General features: G+C 41.4%; 1 protein-coding gene across 1 annotated transcript in view; it reads right to left on the bottom strand.

Moving 5' to 3' along the window:
• The window catches only part of Adgrl2 (adhesion G protein-coupled receptor L2), a 618,755-nt gene that overhangs the window by 269,351 nt on the left and 330,428 nt on the right, over window positions 1-18,976 (bottom strand). The gene's annotated exons all lie outside the window — the stretch shown is intronic.

Below are 18,976 nucleotides of genomic sequence, written 5' to 3'. Positions count from 1 at the left end.
TGCATTGTCAACAGAGAAATGGAAAAAAAGCCGTGAGTTTTCATTCCTAGAGAGTGAACTCCTGCGTGTTTGGACAATGCGGGTCATTACAGACCGGCTGCCCCCTGAGATTGGGCAATTCTCGCTCCTGTTCTAACAAAGGGCTGCGGATCTGGCAGGGGTGGGAGTGAACTGGGCCACTCAGATAAGTTTCATTCACTGTCGGAGCCCAAGGGAACAGCACTTGGAGGCAGCGCTGTGGCAGCTCCTGGTGTAACTTTACACTATTTTTTTCCCCCTTAAAGTCGTTACTGATCCCTTGCGCTTACATGTTTGGGGGAGGGGTAGCATTAGAGAAAGGCCGTGTGAAATTGACTGACAGCCTCCTTATAAATAAGATCATATAGACGACCTCCGAGGATGAAAAGACAGTTGTGCCCTCGATGGTCCCAAGAATCATACAACAGGCTCCCACTGTGATGTACATTTTTAATGTTCTTGTTTGGTCCGTGTCTAATGGCAGCAAACAAATTACTGCCTAGGTTAAAATTCAAGTGTTATCATGGTGTTTCTTCTTGTCTACTTGCTTGCTAGGGAATGTTTTTTTAGACTTGGTCTTGTCTTTCTGAAACAAAGTCTTACCCTTCAAGAGTACTAAGAATAACCAGGAAAAGCAAGAAACCTTGGGTATCAGAGCTTGTTTAAAGTTGCAGCATGTCTTGAGTGAGTCTCTCAAACAATATGCAAGCCACTGATGGGGCTTTCTATCTTTTGGTTCTCAGGACAATTCTTTGAAATCTTATTTTTGTTGTTGTTTTAACTTTTTTTGTTTGTTGTTTTGATTTCGATCCTGGGGTTCAGAAATGAGGGTCATGAACATTCTACAAAAATGTGCTACCATTGAGTTACAATCTCACTCCCTTTTAATACTTATTAAAAAAAGAAAGAAAAGAAAAGAAAGAAAAATGGGCCTATTTAGTACACTACAAAGAGAGTAGCGGGTACTGCAGCTGCCAGTCGTTGTTCTAGTTTTGAGACATGGCTACCCTAAGCACCCAGGTTTTGAGCTTGGGATCCTCAGAATCCAGGTTCCAAATAACCAGAACTGCAGTCCTGTACCACCATAGCCGGCTCTGTTGATTGCTATCAAAAATGAGGAAGCTAGGGCTAGGGAATGGCCCAGCTCTTCATGGAGCTTCCATTTTAAAAGATTTTGGGTTTTCATTTTCAAAGATTCATGGTATTTTTTTCTCTCCCTCCCGGCCTGGAGAGGTGGAGGAGTTAGGCCTTCTCATCAGCAAGGACAATACAGACACACGACAGCCACCCCACCCTGCTCATCCCTTTGGGTTCTTCATTACCCCCAGTCCATCTTTCCTCTCAATCCTTACGACTCTGGAAATTGGCCTGACCTCTTCCCCTCTCCCTTTTATGAAAACACTAACTCTTCTCACGCCTCCATCTGCCTCACACGCCATCCTGTCCACCCACCGGCCCCTCCTAGAGTTTGCCTCCTTTCTAATTCCTCCTACAAACAGCCATTTGGAAGCAATTTCCAGGTCTACCTCCTTCCTTGTGCATCTGTCTTTGGTAATTTAGAGGTTAGGGACTGTGTGTTTTCTACTTGTCATGTTTATGCCTCACACTCTGTGGGTACCTAATAAACGCTGAATAATAGCAGCTTTATGACAGCCCAGAACCAGAAACACTGGTTCTCATATTTAGTATTTCATCACCAGTGAGGTGCATTTATTCACTGTCAGCCCGAGGCTAGGCACTCACTGGAGCTCCCTACTACAGCCCTGAACCTATCTTTGCATATCAACTTCTCTCTCTCATTTTCTTGGCAAAAGCAAAAAGCTGAGACCACCACTGACCTCCTCATTAAATTCCCAGTATCCTAGAGATGGAGGAAAACTAAGATACAGAGTCTCTGAATGAGAAGTCAGAGCTGGTGACAAAACTATACAGAAAGAGTCTGTTTGTTCCTGTGTGCTCAGGTCCCCGGTTTTCCTTCTTGATAGTCTGCGAAGAGAGAATTGGGCTACCTAAAATTTTTATTTTCTATAAATAACAAAATACCTCTGTGTTTATGCTGTGTCTCAACTAGCAGAGGAAATATATTGTCAAGCCTGAAAAATTTAAGTAAAAAAAAAATAAATGCACTTGCTTGTAAAATCAATATAATTGTTCCAAGAGATGGCTCAGTGGGTACTGTTCCTGTGGACAACCTGAGTTTGATTCCCACAACACAACATCCAGTACCTTCAGCTCCAGAAGCACCTAGCCTAGATGCTTCTAGCTTCTGTGGACACCTGCGCTCACATCTGAGTGCTTTTTCCTCCACATCCACATAATTAAAAATAAAAAATCAACCTTCAATGAATCGATGTAGACTAGCACTGGTTGCTCCTGTTTTTCAGACTTCCCTCAATAGGTGCTTCAGTCTGTTTCTTTCACCCACCTGTGTAGGAAGAATATACATGTATATTGTGTATGTATGTATGTATATTAATATATATTTAAAATAAAAATCCACTTGCAAATTGGGACACATTAATTCAGGAACTGACCCAAGGCAGCACTTATAGATTTTTTTTGGCTGTTGTTTATAATTGTGAATTCAGTAAATACTTTTCGAATGCTATACCATTCTTGGCCTTATGCTAAACATTGGCGGGTGCTGTTCAGTGTGGAGGCAGAGATATAAACAAGTTATTGAGGAAAAATGGTATAACATAATGGATATAATTGCAAATCCTACAGGAAGACAAATTCCTCTACGTGCCCGAGAGGACTACCTATGGGAGGTGACATTTCAGCTATGTCTTGAAGATAAATGGTTGTTCTCTGTCAGAAGGTGGGAAATACATCATCGAGGGATGAGGAAAGCAAGCCCCAAGACAGAGCATCAGTTAAAAGGTGGGAGACAGAGTTAGTCACGTGGAGGGTATGATAAGGAGTGGAAAAAGTTAACTTTGCATACTCTGATGACCAATCCCCTTGTATATTCCTTAAGGGAAATTAAATTACGTTTTGTGGACATCAGGGAAAATTTTAATCAGCAGAACGATATAACTATTTTTATCCCCAAGAAAGAGTTCAGCATAAAGGACAGCATAGGAATGTTCTACTTTGTGGGAAAGAGAATTAAGTGACCATTGTTCTAGTCAAGGGCTGAGGTAGTGCGAGGCTTGATTTAGGCGACACAGAGGAAGACTGCCAGAAGACGGTAGACTGAGAAATGCAGAGGACTGAGGAGATGTGATGGCTGGGCTCTTGGGAGGGAGACAGACCAACACTTCTGTTTCACCCCAAATATCTCAGGCGTTGTACTAGGAAAATTCTTCACATTCATTTATTCAGATCTCACTGTAATGTTGAGACACAAGCCATGAGTAGTTTCATTGGTATTGTACTGTGAGGTTTGGAAACCTGTGTTACAAGAACATGAAGTTCGGCTGAGGGGAGTTGTGGTCAACACACAAACACACATTCTCAGAGTCTTAAGGTGGGAGTCAAGAAGTCTCATACTTAAACTCCTGTTGATGGCTTAAGATCAAAGTAAATCCTCAATATGATTGTTATAACTAAATATCCTCCTTCTGTATGAAATCACTTCTCTGTTTAAACTCTAGTAGTGCTTGTGAAATTACTGGACAAAAAAAAAATCAAGAACAAAGCAAAAAAAAAACCACAGAAAGCAGAAATCTCTGTTTCTTTTTCAAGGAGTAAAATCTCTTTGTTAAGAGTGTGACAGAGTGCTGGAGACGAGCCTAATATGTGTGCAGAATAACGTGAGTTTTCAAATAGCTAATCATCTTTGTTTCAGCTCATTGGCAATTTGACTTTCAGTTTTTCGATATGACTGATTGATAATACCTGGGAAGCCTTATTATCAAATAGAAATAGTTCTAAGATTAGCCGAGCAAAAGTTTTCCCTTGACTGGTGCCGAAGGCTCTTATTACACGAGCAGCCATTAAAGGCGGGGGGGCTGTTTTATTTGTGTGTCATAGGTCAGTTGAGCTCTCCTTCTCTTTCTGCCCATCAGCTTCAGTGTCCCTTGCCTTTGTGGAGTTCTGGGAACGTATTGGTTTGCATGAGCTTATGGCACCGGTTGGAGATTCATGACAGAATATAGGATGAGGACAAGAAGAAGAAGAAGAAAAGAAAGGACATAGCCTCAAGCACATTTCCTTTCTTCCCTTTTCATTTTACTTTTCCCTATGAAACATCTTCCTGCGAGAATCTTCTCTAGACGGTGGAGTATGCTTTTGATATGTAGATCAAGCAAAATGGTAAATACATGGCCCTGTCTTTCAAGGACTCCTTATTCTACAATGTGCCTGTGGTTGTAGAGTCTTTGATTTTTCATGAGGGTTTACACTGTTAACTTAGTATCTTCCATTGCCCCTTACCACAGAAATTCCTTCCCCAAACCTAGGTTCAGCATTTACTCCATCAAGCTGCAGCTCACTTTTCTCCTCCTTCCTTCTGGACGATTGAGTGACTACGTCTTTGCTTTGATTTTCGTCCTGACTCTGAGGGGTCTCACTTTCCTAATTGCTACAATCTGCTGTCTCTCTTTTTTTTTAACCTAAGAATAAATAAAAACAGAAACAACTGAAGACACACAGGACTTTCTCACTCTGGTGTAGCTGGTGTATTTTAAGTCTGGCCCTCTGGATCGTGGTCTTTCCCCATGTGACCTCAGTTTCAAGGTCTTTATTGTGAGTACGCAAGCCCTCAGAGTCTGCAGGTCTCACCACAACTTCCACAGCTCTAGATTTGAGAGCAGGGTCTCTCTTGGTCATTTTCGAGGTCATTTGACCACTGAGTTTTAGTACTGCTTTCGGTATCTACATTTTTCAGTGCACACATTTAAGCAAGCAATGGTTGTGTACCTGTGTGCAACCTAGTTAGGACCGGATAGAGCAGTTTTGGATGATCATCGTATCATTCATTTTTCTTGTTTTAATACTTCAAGGAATCTGTTTCCTCTGGTGCTTTTGGGCTTGTTAATTATATTCTAAAAATAGAGAATAGGGAAAAAATTCCAAAGTTGCCCTCTAAAGAAACAGAAAGGCAGAATAGAAAACATAGACACACAGAAGCATTGTCATTTTATCATTGATGTTAAAACTTGAAAAACAAAATGAAATTGTTTAATGTTGGCTTTCATTATCTCTTGGTCTTCCTTAGTTTCTCATAATTGAGAGAAAGATATTGAAATAATCATTAGTTGATATTTTTTGTTTTGTTTTTTGTTTGGAGACAGAATTTCTCTGTGTAACAGTGCTGGCTGTCCTGAAACTCGCTTTATAGACCAGTTTGGCCTCAAACTCAGAGAGATACCCTTGCCTTTGTCTTCTCAGTGCTGGGATAAAAGGCATGCACCACCCACTACCAGCCATTAATTGTATTTTTAATTATAGATTACTCTGGGTAGTATCATATTTAAAGAAATATGAATATAACTTTATATAGTAACAAAAATGTATTTACATGCTAAATGTTTTTTATATAAGAACAGAAATGTATTTACATGTGAATCCCATGGACTAGACTTTAATATACAATTTTATTTTGTTTTACAACACAGGAAAGCTAACTCTTACATATAATTTTGCAAACAAAAACATGGCAAAAGTTTCTGTATAGAAGAGAGATTCTTATGCAAATATATCAGGTGAATTTACTTTGTTAAGACTGTGCACGCACATTAAAATCTGAAATATGTTATAAGTTTAATTCAGTTCAACTATACAACTTATAAGATTGCTCAACTCACTAAAAGAAATACAGTGGGCCATCACACAAGCATTCTGCTGTAGTCTTTGATGCCAAGAAAAGATTACATGCAGAGCATGGCAGCATCATAATCCTTTAATCCCAGCACTTGAGAAGCAGAGGCAGTCAGGTTTCTGTGAGTCTGGTCTACAAAGAGAGCCTGAGCTACACTGTGAAGCCCTGTCTCAAGACAAAACAAAAGGAAACAAATAAAGAAGCAAATTACATTTAAAAAAACCACTAAAAATACCACACCTCCAGTGTTAGAAACACCTGACTCTTCAGAGGAAATAAATCAGGCAGGATTTCTTGATTAGATTGCTTTAATTTTTAATTGAGAGGTGTGTAGGTGCTCTGTGTTCCCTCTCTGTGTGTATACACACACGCCTGCGTGTGTGTGTGCGTGCGTGTATGTGCGTGTGTGTGTGTGCGCGTGTATGTGCGTGTGTGTCTAGGTAAGAGGACAGATAACCTTATCAAATCAGTTTCCACCTTCCATCCCTGTGTGAGTTCTGTATCAAACTCAGGTCACCAGGTTTGCAGGGCTCAGCCCTTACTCCTTGAGTCGTCTCGTTGAGTATGTGATTTTTATCCCTTGTTGTTTACTTCACAAAGATCACACATTGAACATTTTATTACATACACATGAACTCTACTGCTAGAATAGAAGACTGAGAGAGAAATATAATCGTGCTGGAAGACAAGGAATTTCACTGGGCCTTGAAATATGAAGATGATTTTGAAATGTAGATGAACCTGAAGATAAATACTAGTCATTGTAAGATCACATGGGAAGCTGTGGGCTGTGGTGCCTGTCTGGTCACAACATGTCTGTGGAGGCTGAGGTGGCAGGGATTGTTAGTTCAAGGACAACTGGTGCTGCATAGCAAGTTGGAGCCAGCTTGGATGACAAAGGGAGAATCTGTTTGAAAATAGCAGAATAAAAGAAAGGCACGTCGCAGCAATACAAATTTTCCCTGGTTAAGAATGCCTTCACTCTAGCCGGGCATGGAGGTGCAGGCCTCTAATCTCAGCACTCAGGAAACAGAGGCAGGCAGTTCTCTGTGAGTTCAAGGCCAACCTGGTTCTATAGAGAGAATTCCAGGACAGCCGGGGCTACACAGTCAAACAACAAGCAATAACAAAATGTCTTTGCTTTCATTGACATATAAAATCTACAAATTCCATTAAAAACTAGGTATATACAGCCAAAAAGGAAATTCTAAATGATGATTCTCCTTTGTTCCAATGCCAGAAACAAGATATTTTCCTCTTCATTATGTGAAATAAATGAGGTCGAAAGCCGGAAAATTACAAAAGCCACTTTATTCAGTAAAGCACATAAATACATTCTAAGGGTCTAGGCCCTGTGTGCTCTCTCCCCCTGAAGCTGGGTGGAGCCATTTCAGTCTCCATTGCTGCATCCTATGGGTGGCCCAGGAGTGCGATGCCAGCAATAAAGCTCGCAATCAGCCCTCACATGATTTTAGACATTCCCAATCCACTTTGATCACGACTAACAAGTCAGCGGCCATTTCACTCACAATCTGTAAATCCTCCAGAGGAAACTTCTTCCAACGCTCAGCCCAGCATTTCATATTTTATGTTTAAAATATAGAATGATACTATCGGCAATATATTTATCCTTAAAACATTACTCAGTTTTCCATGATGTAATCTTGGTTCAATGTCTGCTGGTTTTTAATTGCCGCTACCCACAAGTCTGAGCTGCTTTTGAAAAACGCATGTATTTTAGATTACATCTCATCTAGGTTCATTGAAAAATGGTAACTCTTGCCCCGCAGTTTTCAAAACCACTCTGAGCTGTGTCGCCCGAGGCATCACTGTCCTTTGTGCGCCTGAATTTTGCTGGGCACACTCATTATGGCGAAGAAGATACTGAGTAAAATTTCTCGATGCCAAGTGTTTTTGAGCTAGTAAAGATGTCCTTAAATATGTATCAGTTCCTATCAGAGGACACAGTGAGCCCGAGTTGGAAGGATCCAGGCTGTGGCTGCCACCCGAGAGAGCAGCCTGTGAGAGCTTGTTGAAAGCAGAGGGTGATTTCGAGAGGGAAATTTCAGAGATGACAGCTGTTTAAATCTAATCAAAAACCCTTTTCTACACCAGGAGACAGTTAGTCTTCCATTTGCTTTAATATGTATCTTAGGAATCTGTAGGGTTTTAGAAGGCTGCAGGAGGCTTCGAAAGCAACACTTGAGAGCCCAGTTTAAAGATAAGACCTGATGCCGCCACTGCCAGCAGATTAAAATGGAGACTGAGAGGGCACAAAAGACTGGGGAGTATTCTGACAGAAGATTCTAAATAATACGTCCAATGCCATAATCTTTTTTAACTCAGGTTGCCTTGAAACTTATTTTTTTCATTGTTTTGTTCTCCTTTTTTGAGACAGGGTCTTAATGATGTAGCCCTACCTGGCCTAGAGCTGGCTGTGTATACTAGGCTGACATCAAATTCACAGAGATGTGCTTGCATCTGCTTCCCAAGTGCTGAGGGTTAAAGTGGCATGTCACCAAAACTGGCTTGTGATTTTTTAACATGCATTATTTAAATTCCCAAGTATATGCCACACACAAACTCAATGATAGCTATTAGTGTACTTATGGGTCTTGCCACTCAAGGTGTGGTCTACAGACTCTTATCATCTAAGAGATAGATAAACTTCAGCTCACAGGGTGTAGTGGTGCATACCTTTAATCCTAGCACTTGGCAAGCAGAGGCATGGTGTGGGAAGTCCTTCTGTATATGTGTTGCTTTTATTGGTTAATGAATAAAGAAATTGCCTCGGTCTGTAAAAGGGTAGAGTAGAGCTACATGGGGAAAACTAAACTGAATGCTGGGAGAAAAAAGGCAGAGTCAGGAGAAGCCATGTAGGCCTGCTGGAGACAGAAGCAGGGGTGGAACTTTACCCAGTAAGCCACAGCCACGTGGTGATACACAGATTAGTGAAGATGGGCTAGTTTAGGATATAAGAGCAAGCCAGAAATATGCTTAAGCTATTGGCCAAACAGAATTGTAAATAATATATTTCTGTGTGAATATTTTGGGGCCGAACAGCCGGGAATGAACAAGCAGTTCATTCAGAAGCAGGGGGAGCTCTGTGAGTTAGAGGCTAGCCTGGTCTACATAATAGGTTCTGGGACACCCAGAGCTACATAGTAAGACTCTGTCTTTAAAAAAAAAAAAAACCTTTAAGAACACCAGAAGCTCAGGCTTCACCCATCTGCACTGTAGATCCGTGTAGAAACTGGCACACCAAGAAGTTTTAAGACACACAGATTTGAAAGTATACATAGCTCTCTCCTTAAAAGTTATGCATCTTGAGCCAGGCGGTGGTGGCGTATGCCTTTAATCCCAGCACTCGGGAGGCAGAAGCAGCCAGATCTCTGTGAATTCAAAGCCAACCTGGTCTACAAGAGCTAGTTCGAGGTCAGGCACCAAAAGCTACAGAGAAACCCTGTCTTGAAAAAACAAACACACAAACAGAAAAGTTTAATTTAATTTAAATTTAAAGCCATTTAAATTTAAAGCCATTCTGAGTTGCCCTCATATCTAAGACATTACTATTTAAGGGGTTACTATTTAAAGGTAGGAATTGCCAGAAAATTCCTGTTGAAAAATCCTGGAGGCCACTTCCAAGGCTGTCTGGGGTTCCTTCCCAGGGCTGATGCTGATGGTGTGGCTGCTTGGAAGAGAAAGATGACACACAGAAGGGAACCCAGGGTTGTAGGAGGTAGGTGTTGGCCCTCATCTAGAGCCTCTGTTGTGACTCTTGCCCCGACCTTGTAATGCTAGGAAGTGTGGCTTATTAAAACCAACCTGTAGCTATAATGATGATGTTTTCGTAAAATCATTTTGTTTCTTTGTATTCCTTCCATCTCTCTTCCTACTGGCCCTGGCTGGTAGGACAGAGATGCTGGCCCAGGCGCCCTGTCCTTCCTTGTCACCTGTCTTCTCTGTCCCTACTCACACAACTGCTACCATTGCACCAGGAGATTTTTTTACTTCCACCCGTGCTTCGGGACTCTGTGCTGGAGTCTCACAGGGACACAGAGTGCTACACTTCCCCAGATACACAGGCAGAGTTCCCACCACCATGGTGCATGTTCTCCAATCAGACTGTTACCAGGGAACAGTCTAGAATTGGAACTTTTCATCAAGATAAGTCAGCCCCCAACTGCCCTGGGCACAAAAGAGCACACTTCCAATTAAAGGGAAAACACACAGGGAATATAGAAAAGAGTTCCCCTATGCCCTGGAAAAGAGGAAGGTGAAAATGAGCTGAGTTCACTTCAGTTGCTGAGGAACATTTGGAAATTCTTTAAAGGCAATGATAGCCATCTGTCCACTTATTAAAAGGTCCTTTAAACCATCCACCTAACCTACTCTGAAGACTCTAGAGATAAAAAAAAAATGTTTCTAAATGTTACACTTTCTTGCATGCTGTTTGCTAGACCAAAGCTACTCTCCTCTTGCCTTTAGTGAGACAGAGATACCTCCCAGCGCAGCACAGGTGTCTGGGCTGTTGGAAACACTCTGAGCATCCTGCATGCCTTCTTTACAGCAGCGAGTCAATCTAATTAAAGATTTGGGTAATCACATGTTTTGTGTTTATCTATCCTGCTATAAGCATCAAGAGAACAGGGCCACATCCCATTAGGAGGCAGATAGAGCAAGCATGTTTACTAGGCGAGTGTACATTTAATCACGTAAGTATACACCCCACAGTCTATAAAAAGCATATCCACCCAAACGAGCAGCAATGAGCTCCTCATGCGGATCCGGTTCCTCTCTAGACACAATTCAGGTGGATATGTTTGTCTGTTTTTCCAAATTCCAAAACAAAACAAAACCCCCTGCAAGTAGTGAGGAGGAAGGTAGGGAGGATAGGTAGTAAAGTAAGGAAGACCAGTGATGATTTGGATTGGCAGATTGGTGCAAGAAGGTAGGAAAACAGGGAGGAAGTGAGTAAAATACCATAGCAAGGTGGGGCCCTTGCCAGAAATAGACATTGCACAGAGCAACTTGATAACCTCACAGTTAATGCCAGTCATTATAAATCCCAACTAAGACGAATCTGTATCAGCTGCTTATGAGGAATATTAGGGAGAATTTACATAGAAACAAGTTACCTAAAACTGAGTCTGTGATCTGGTGGCAATAATGACACCTGGTAGCAATAAGGTTACCCGCCCTAATATGCTTCATTAATTACGAAATGTCTTTTTATTTTGTAGCTTTTGGAGACAGGGTTTTTCTGTGTAGCCTTGATTGCCTTGGAATTCGCTTTGTAGACCAGGCTGACCTCGAACTCAGATCTACCTGCCTCTGTCTCCCGAGTGTTGGGAATAAAGGCATGCGCCACCACCACCAAACATTTTGTTGCTGTTGTTGTTGCCTGAAGCACGTTTTAATACTTTACCTGGCTTGATTTTTGCAACATACAAGAGGGAGATAGGCTACAAAAACCTGGAAAATTTGCCGAGGAAGAGCACTTCATTTCCTGGTGAAGCTGACAAATTGTTACTGAAGTGCTTTTTCACCGGATATTATCATAAATATAAGATTTGATTTTTAAAGATTATTTTTGGAGGGAGAACCATTTCGTTAAGATTCACAAAAGTTTTTTAAGCTATCTTTTTTGTTGGAAATTGGACATTGTGTTTAAATCAGCTCATCAAAATACAAAAACAGAGCTAGACAGTTGCATGAGAGGCGAGGGCCTGAGTTCAATCCCCAGATCTCATGGGATGAAAGGAAAGGCAGACTCTGGACAGTTGTCCTTTGACCTCCGCATGGGTGCCACAGCACCGCCACATGCACGATAAATGACCAAATGTAAGAAAAATTAAATTCTACAGTAGAGCTTCATAAATAATATATAACAGACCTTATAAATATGCAGTAGATGCAAATTTTATTATTTATCATATTTTAAAAGGAGATATGTCCTGGACACTAGCTTATGATTTTACATTTCTTATTCCTTTGTATTTCTACAGTGTTCTTTCCTTAATGCTGAACTTTATGAAAAGCTAAAAACAAACAAACAAATCCCCCAAAAACCAAAAAAGAAAAAGAAAGAAAAAGAAAACCACACTTGCTTTAAAGGATAGTAGGAATGCAGATTTTACAGCAAATTTTCAACTATGTTGGTATCTAAAACTGCATTTGCTTTTTGCTGAAATAAAGAATATTGGCAACTAATTGAAAAGGGTCAAGTGTGTCAGTGGAGGCAAGGACTTGTTGACAGACAAAAGCTGTTCCCTCAGTAGCCACTGCAGCACAGCTGTGGAAAACTGTCTGTACGTGAAATATTTTTTATGGCTCCTTCTACAAGACACCAAAATTAAATATACACAGGAACATAATTAGAGGATTAATGGCCAAAGCCCGTGCACAAAGGGAGAGATTTCGAGAAAAAGTGCGTTGAGGAGGGTTTTTTTTATTTTATAATTGTACTTTAAAAACTAACCCGAATTATAGCATCAATTGTTCTCCTGTTGTATGAGCAAGGTCATACTACATAACTCCTCTCTGATTTTATCCACTTCACAGCCTCCACCCAGCCAGGGACAGGTTTTGCCTCTGTGACATCCAGTCTGGTGATTACAGCAAAACCCACTCCTTGTAACTCTTACAATGTCTCTTGGTCTCGTCAGGGCACCGAGGACTGAGCCAGCCAAGCACTCCTCGCCATATCATAAAGAAGCAAACAGGAACCTGTGCATTTTGGTACTACCGAGGAGTGGTAGCTTCTCCTCTTTCTTCTCTGCTTCCATATGTCCTTCTCGGATCCGCTCTTCTGAGGATTTATTTTATTACAAGAGCACACTATACTAGATACTTTGTAAAAAATGCAAATGTGCTTTTTGTTGTAATTACAGGTGAGGTGTTTGCTCCTGTTTATGGAGTTAGTATGGGAAGCTGACCCTCAAGCTCCTGTGGGTTACCTGAGCTGAGTAGGATGCTCTAGGCCTCCGGGATGAACCAAGGAGAAAGGAGTTTCTAAACGCTCAGCTTGGAAACTGATGCTGAGTGCTGTCAACTTCAAGCCAGTGTCAGAAAGTCTGTGGTTTTAGCGACCCCCTGCCTTTTAGCTGTTATTTATTTATTTATTTATTGGAGTGAAGGGTTGTCGAGGGGTGCATAGCACACAGCCCACAGAAACTACTTCCTCAGAGCTAACGGACCTCTACAAACACCTGTTTTGCTATCACATCCTTTTAGCGTCTGGCCTCTTCCTGCCATCCGAGTACCACGCCGAGCTGTCCTATTGTTTCTGGGGAATGAAGTGCACTTTTGTGGATGTCGTACCTTGCCTCGAGAGTCTGTTTCAAAATGGATTTAAAAGGATGCCTTACACTGTGGCTGGGCATGCATGTTGCTAGGCCCTAGTGCTTGTTTATCTGGTTGTTCAGGGAAGGTTTCTCGACAGCTTTGTTTAGTGCAGTTATCCAGCTTTAGTGGGGAGACATTATTTTCCATTAGCCAGGGAAGACACCACCAAACCTGCGTGGCTATCCATAGGAGAACGTCTTTTTCAGTGCTGCTGACTTAGCTTTTAAGGGGCAGAAGGACAGTTACCTGGAACCACCTACAGCATCCTGACGGTCACTGGCATGAGCTCAGTTCTCTGCAGGCTCCTGAAGAGGTCAGTCACAGGCATGACCTGCTAGAAAAGGAAGGTGCCCTGGCCATCTCTATGCCCTCTATGCCAAGGCTCAACTGATTGCTGATAAGGTTAGAGGCTCATGGATGTAGTCTCTTATGGAGATTTGTGGTTTCTAACAACAGAGGTTCTCATATGGAGACATAGTGGGAGTCACAGAGTGTACCTCTCAACGTGAAGACTGTCTCTGTTGTTCACACTAAGAACCAACGAATGCCTGGTTCATTTCATATATCTGCAGACTAAGTTCAAAAATGGGTGCAATATAGAAACTCAAATATAAATAAAATATGTATGGACTAAACCCGACTCAGATTAAATCCATTTCAGGTTTCAGATTGAAGATTGAATATATATATTCAACAAACTATATATATATATATATATATTCAACAAATTAGATGAACTTCATCAAAGACATAAATTGACAGCTACTCTGAAACTAGAGGGTGTAAAGGGAGGAGATAACGTGGTCCTGTTGTTCAGGGGCTAACACAAAAGCTGTTCCTGAAAGCGTCTCAGTTATCTGTGCCCCGATGTCGTTACTCAGACTGCGGAGACAGTACAGCTCCTTCTCCTGCTCCCTGGTAAGCAAGGCAATCAATGAGACATTTCTTGAATCCATGCCTGGTTAGGAAAACTCTTGAGAATTGAAAGAATTTGATTCACAAAAAGGTTTAGCAGCATTCACAGAACGCGTGTTCTAATTACTACATGCTGTTTGTGGAAAAAGCGGCGCTGATTATTTCAGAGGGAAGCATGCCAGCCCTGCCGCAGCAGAATGAAATGGGGGATCTAGGCGGGGACTTTTAAAAAAAAACCTTCCTTAGGACGGTTATACACATGCATGCAAATTGGAACACATCCTGGAATTATGAAATCACAGGAATATATTTATTAAAATCTGGGGTGGATTTTGGTGTAGTATATATTTTAGAAATCTAAGATATATGGAAAGATATAAAGTATAGGTGTCTATTCATTCTTTTTATGATTATGAATACTGTGTATATACCCGAGTCTATGTGCATTGTGCGCTTGTGCCTATGTCTGTGCCTGTGTGTGACATCAGGGACTCTTCATCATTCTTTGGCCTAGGACCTTGACACTGAGTCTCTGGCTGAACCAGAGCTGACTGTGTTTTGATTAAGCTGACTGACCAAGAAGTTCTGGGATCCCCCTGTCTAAGCTTCCTCCCTCTCCAAGGCAGAAGTTACAGCCTCCAGGCCACTTCCTGCTCTTACATGTGTGTGAGGTTCAACACAAGTCCTCATGCTTGGACAACAAGAGTCTTGCCTGTTGAAACATCATCTCATCTCCCTGTCCTGATAAATATTTCTTTAGGGATTGGTTATATTAGCTGCTTCTTGGTCATTAGGTAAACTACAAAGATTTTCCAGATACAAGCAACACGGAAATAGACGTTAGAAAAGAAAAGTGATTTGTCCAAAGAGAAATGGTCACCAATATGCAGACTTTCCTTTGTGGCTGAGATGCTTCAAACAAGCAAGAGGAGCGGAGAGCAGCAGGAAATAGCTTTCCCATGAACCTTCTTGCTATGTAAACATGTGTTATCATTGAGAAAGACTGGCACCCTTCCTTCTCCCTCAAGAGTCTGAATCACACTGAAGAACATTTATCACATTTATTTCCCAGTGTAGAAAGACACATTCGACAAATCACACAAAGGGAAGATGACAGACAAAAGGAGAGGATTCTTAAAGCGTGTATTCTCTTTCCACAGCGAGCTTCTAAGGTTGATTCTAATAATTAGTATGGGCATCAAATGTCCGGAGCCTACAAATAGAGATGTCATAAGAGAGACAAATGCCCAAGGCCACCACCTGGCCAGGCCCTTTCGCAAGAGATCAGGCGTAATTTAAGAAAACAACAGAACTGCATTTATCTCTTAGTTGAAGAACTGGACTAGATGGAACGGAAGTTACTTTGCTCCTATTTCTTGAAGTGTTGAACTAGATTGTTATTAACAATACTCTTTTCCTTATACTCTTTCATAATGAATTAGAACTCCTAGTAAGTATTCACTGTAATATTCCAGTTATAAGAAGAGCAGCAAGGAGGAGGGGAGAGTAGAAAGGGCAATCATATTGTCCTAACACCCTTGAACAAAGGGAGGGAAATATCCAGGCAGCCATATACATGTGTGTGTGAGTATGTGAGTATACATTAATTATACCAGACAAAAGTTAATCTTTTGACTGTCTCTAGCCAGCCTGCCTGTAAAATCAACCTATGAACAGGCAGCCATAACTGTACAAATTCAGAGAACCTGACCACTGAGAGGAGTGCAGAAAACAGTGCCATTAGCGGTCACTCACAGGCTACATGAGAAAACAGTTTTAAAAACAGTATTTATTTTTGTAGTTATTTATTTTTAATTTATTAATTCATGTGCACCCTGTGGGTACAGGTGCCCACAGAGACTAGAGGGCATCTAGTTCACTAGACCTGAACTTACAGACAGTTGTAAGTTGCCTGAGGTGGGTATAGAAAACTGAACTTGGGTCCTTGGAAAGAATGGTATGTACTATCAATATCTGAGTCATCCACTTAGTCCTGAGATAATATTTAAATAATTTTAACTAAGTACTTGACTACTAACTAATGTTGAAAACAGGGCCATTGACTGAAAACACCTTGCTCTGCTCACTATATTCTGTATGGTTTAAATGATTTAAATATGGTTTACTTTACCTTGGGAAGGGTCTAGGGATTCTCCACCCTTCATTGTCCCTAAAGCTTTTAATATCTAAGATGTTACTATGGTACAATTCCCTAGTCCAGACAAACATGTAACACAAACAATCACGATGTGGAGGGTGGGGGCCAAAGGCTTGGAGTACTACCTGACTTCCCTGTGCTTTCCTTCACCCTGCCTTGCTATTTCCATTGTTTCAAAAGCAATCGTATCACATGCTGGTTTCATATTAGTCTCCTACGGACACAATACGGAGCATCAGAGTGTTTTGGAAATGGCACATACACCTAATATACTTAAAAGTGCTTCATTTTGAATCTATTGCAATAAAGAAGGTAAGGAAATGGTCTTGAGATTTGTAGGTGGGGTGGAATCAAACACACTGGTTAAGGGGTTAGTGTGATGGTTCTGTGGGTAAAGGCACGTACAACTTGAGTTGGATCCCTGGGACCTTCAACTGGATAGAGAGAACTATTCAGTTATTCTCCAGCCTTCACAGGTAAACCATGGCATGTGCATACCCTAGGCTGTGTAAACTTGCACAGACACACACACACACACACACACACACACACACACACAGCACACACAGAGAGAGATTATACGTATGTGTGTGGTACAATAATGCTATGTGAAGTATTTAAATAAAGAAGAGAAAAAGTAGAATTTTTGTGACTGGAAAGCCTTATTCACGATGTTTTAATAGTGTCAGAAAGGCGCCCTATAATCCCACGACTTCACCTTGAACTCTGCCTGCGGTAGTAAACCATTACTGTATATCTATTTCCTTTTCATACTGGAACTGCATTCTTTCCAAGATTCAACCACATTTTACCTATCTTTAATTATACAATGTTTGACCCAAGGTAAACTCTAAAATGATCTTTGAACAAATTAATATTGATTACAAGTTTAAAGAGTTCTCTCTGTTTGAACATTAATATTCTTTATTTGATCATTACCAGGTTTTAGTTTCTTCTAAGTTTTTTGTTTGACATTTTTCAAGACCCTGCCACTTCCCTGTGGCAATAAAATCTAGCCAACCCATTCATAGGACGGCCTGAACGTTCCATGTGTTTTCCTCACAGAGTATCTTTCTTCAGCAACTCAGGAGAAGCTAGCTCAGAACCTGAAGGTGAATCTGGCTCCGCAAGGCATCTGCTTCCTTTTAGAGGTGCTGTTGTCAATGAAGGGACAACACAATAAAAAGAAGGTTACAGGTTTTATTAGCTTGACACAGAGAAAACCTACTGCAGCGTCAGAGACAGAGTCTGCACCCTCAGCGAGCTGTCCTAGGTCACAAAGTGTACGGATTACTCACAACACACCATTAACTGTTAGAAAAACAAACAGGACTGTGGGGTGGAATATACAAGAGGCAGGACAGCTTTAACTTTTACAATGCGGACACAAACCAATCAAGGAATATAAACTTAAAACCTGCATTTCGGTTGAGTCCCTTTAGACCTGCATCTTCCTTCTACAGCCCCCAAATGGGCAGCGTTGGCAAGGAAAGATCAACGCTAACTGTTAGAGACTATGCCGAGCTCATTGCTGGAAACTCCACCTGGAAATCAACTCTTAAAAGGATCGCTTTGTAGCTAAAGAGATGGCTTAATGGGTAAAGGGCTGGATGTGCAAGCGTGTGGGCTGGGGTTTGAATCAACAACCTTCATGTCAAAATGGGGCATGGCTGAATACCTGTAACCACCGCATGTAACTGCATGTGGGTGGGGCAGTGTAAAGGGGAGCCATGGACCTCATTTGCCTGCTAGACTGGCTAATTGGTAAACATCTAGTCCAAAACAATAAAGTTGGGAGTGATCAAAGCAGACACATCAATCTCTGGTCTCCATGCTTGTATGCCCACACGCACATATATATGTACTCATAGTCACATGTACGCATGCATGCATCACACATCCACACACCCACCCACCCACACTCCCCCACACACAAACGAAAGAGAGAGAGAGCAGTCAGTCAGAAAATCCTTGCTAGTGATTATGATTATGGCAAGCATCCGAGTGTGTCTTCGACTGTATCTATGTGTTGACAGAGTGGTATATAAAGAAATAATGTAGATACTTTTCAGGAAATTGAAAGGGTCATTGCAGGGGAGGGAGACTTCAGAGAGGGGGAATAGCTAATTGTAAGCGCTCTGAAGGGCAGAGCAAGAAAAATTGGGGTGGGAGTTTTAATTAGGGAAGGAGGGGTAGATAAATACAGAAGGAGGTAAAATAGCAGTAAGGAGGCCTGAAAAAGGCATAAGGAGTCATACTATTAACTATCTACCTAAAAATCATATATGTAAATATATAATATATGTATATTATATAATACATATCAGTGTATAAAGATACATACATAGTTTATATGAAATGTTCTCATCTGGGATGACAATGCTCCACCCAAACCACAGGTCAACTAACAAAAAAACCCCACAAAACCAGGCATGAGAAGTCCTGTTTTGAGTTATTGTTCAGGAGAGTCCAAGAGACTCCCAAAACATTGCAGGATATTGGTGCTGTCCTTGGCTGTGCCCAGAACTTGAAGGTAAGTCCCTATTTCTGAAGACACTGTGAATGTCAGTCTCAGGACCCAGAAAGTCCTTGTCAGGATTCTGACTTGGAAAACAATCTCTGTGAGGTTGAGCTTCCATGATACCAGAAGATGCCGTGGGAGTTTCCAAAGGATGGAGGCAACCAATAGTCCTACACAGCTATGACGCCTGTGAACCACCAATAAGGGACCATCAAGGCACAATGGCACAATAATCCTAAGGGTGCAGTAG

The sequence above is a fragment of the Myodes glareolus genome, chromosome 17, assembly GCF_982192425.1.
Source record: "Myodes glareolus chromosome 17, mMyoGla1.1, whole genome shotgun sequence".
Lineage (NCBI taxonomy): Eukaryota > Metazoa > Chordata > Mammalia > Rodentia > Cricetidae > Myodes > Myodes glareolus.
The sequence above is the reverse complement of the archived record's forward strand: the minus strand, read 5'-3'. Positions and strand labels throughout refer to the sequence as shown.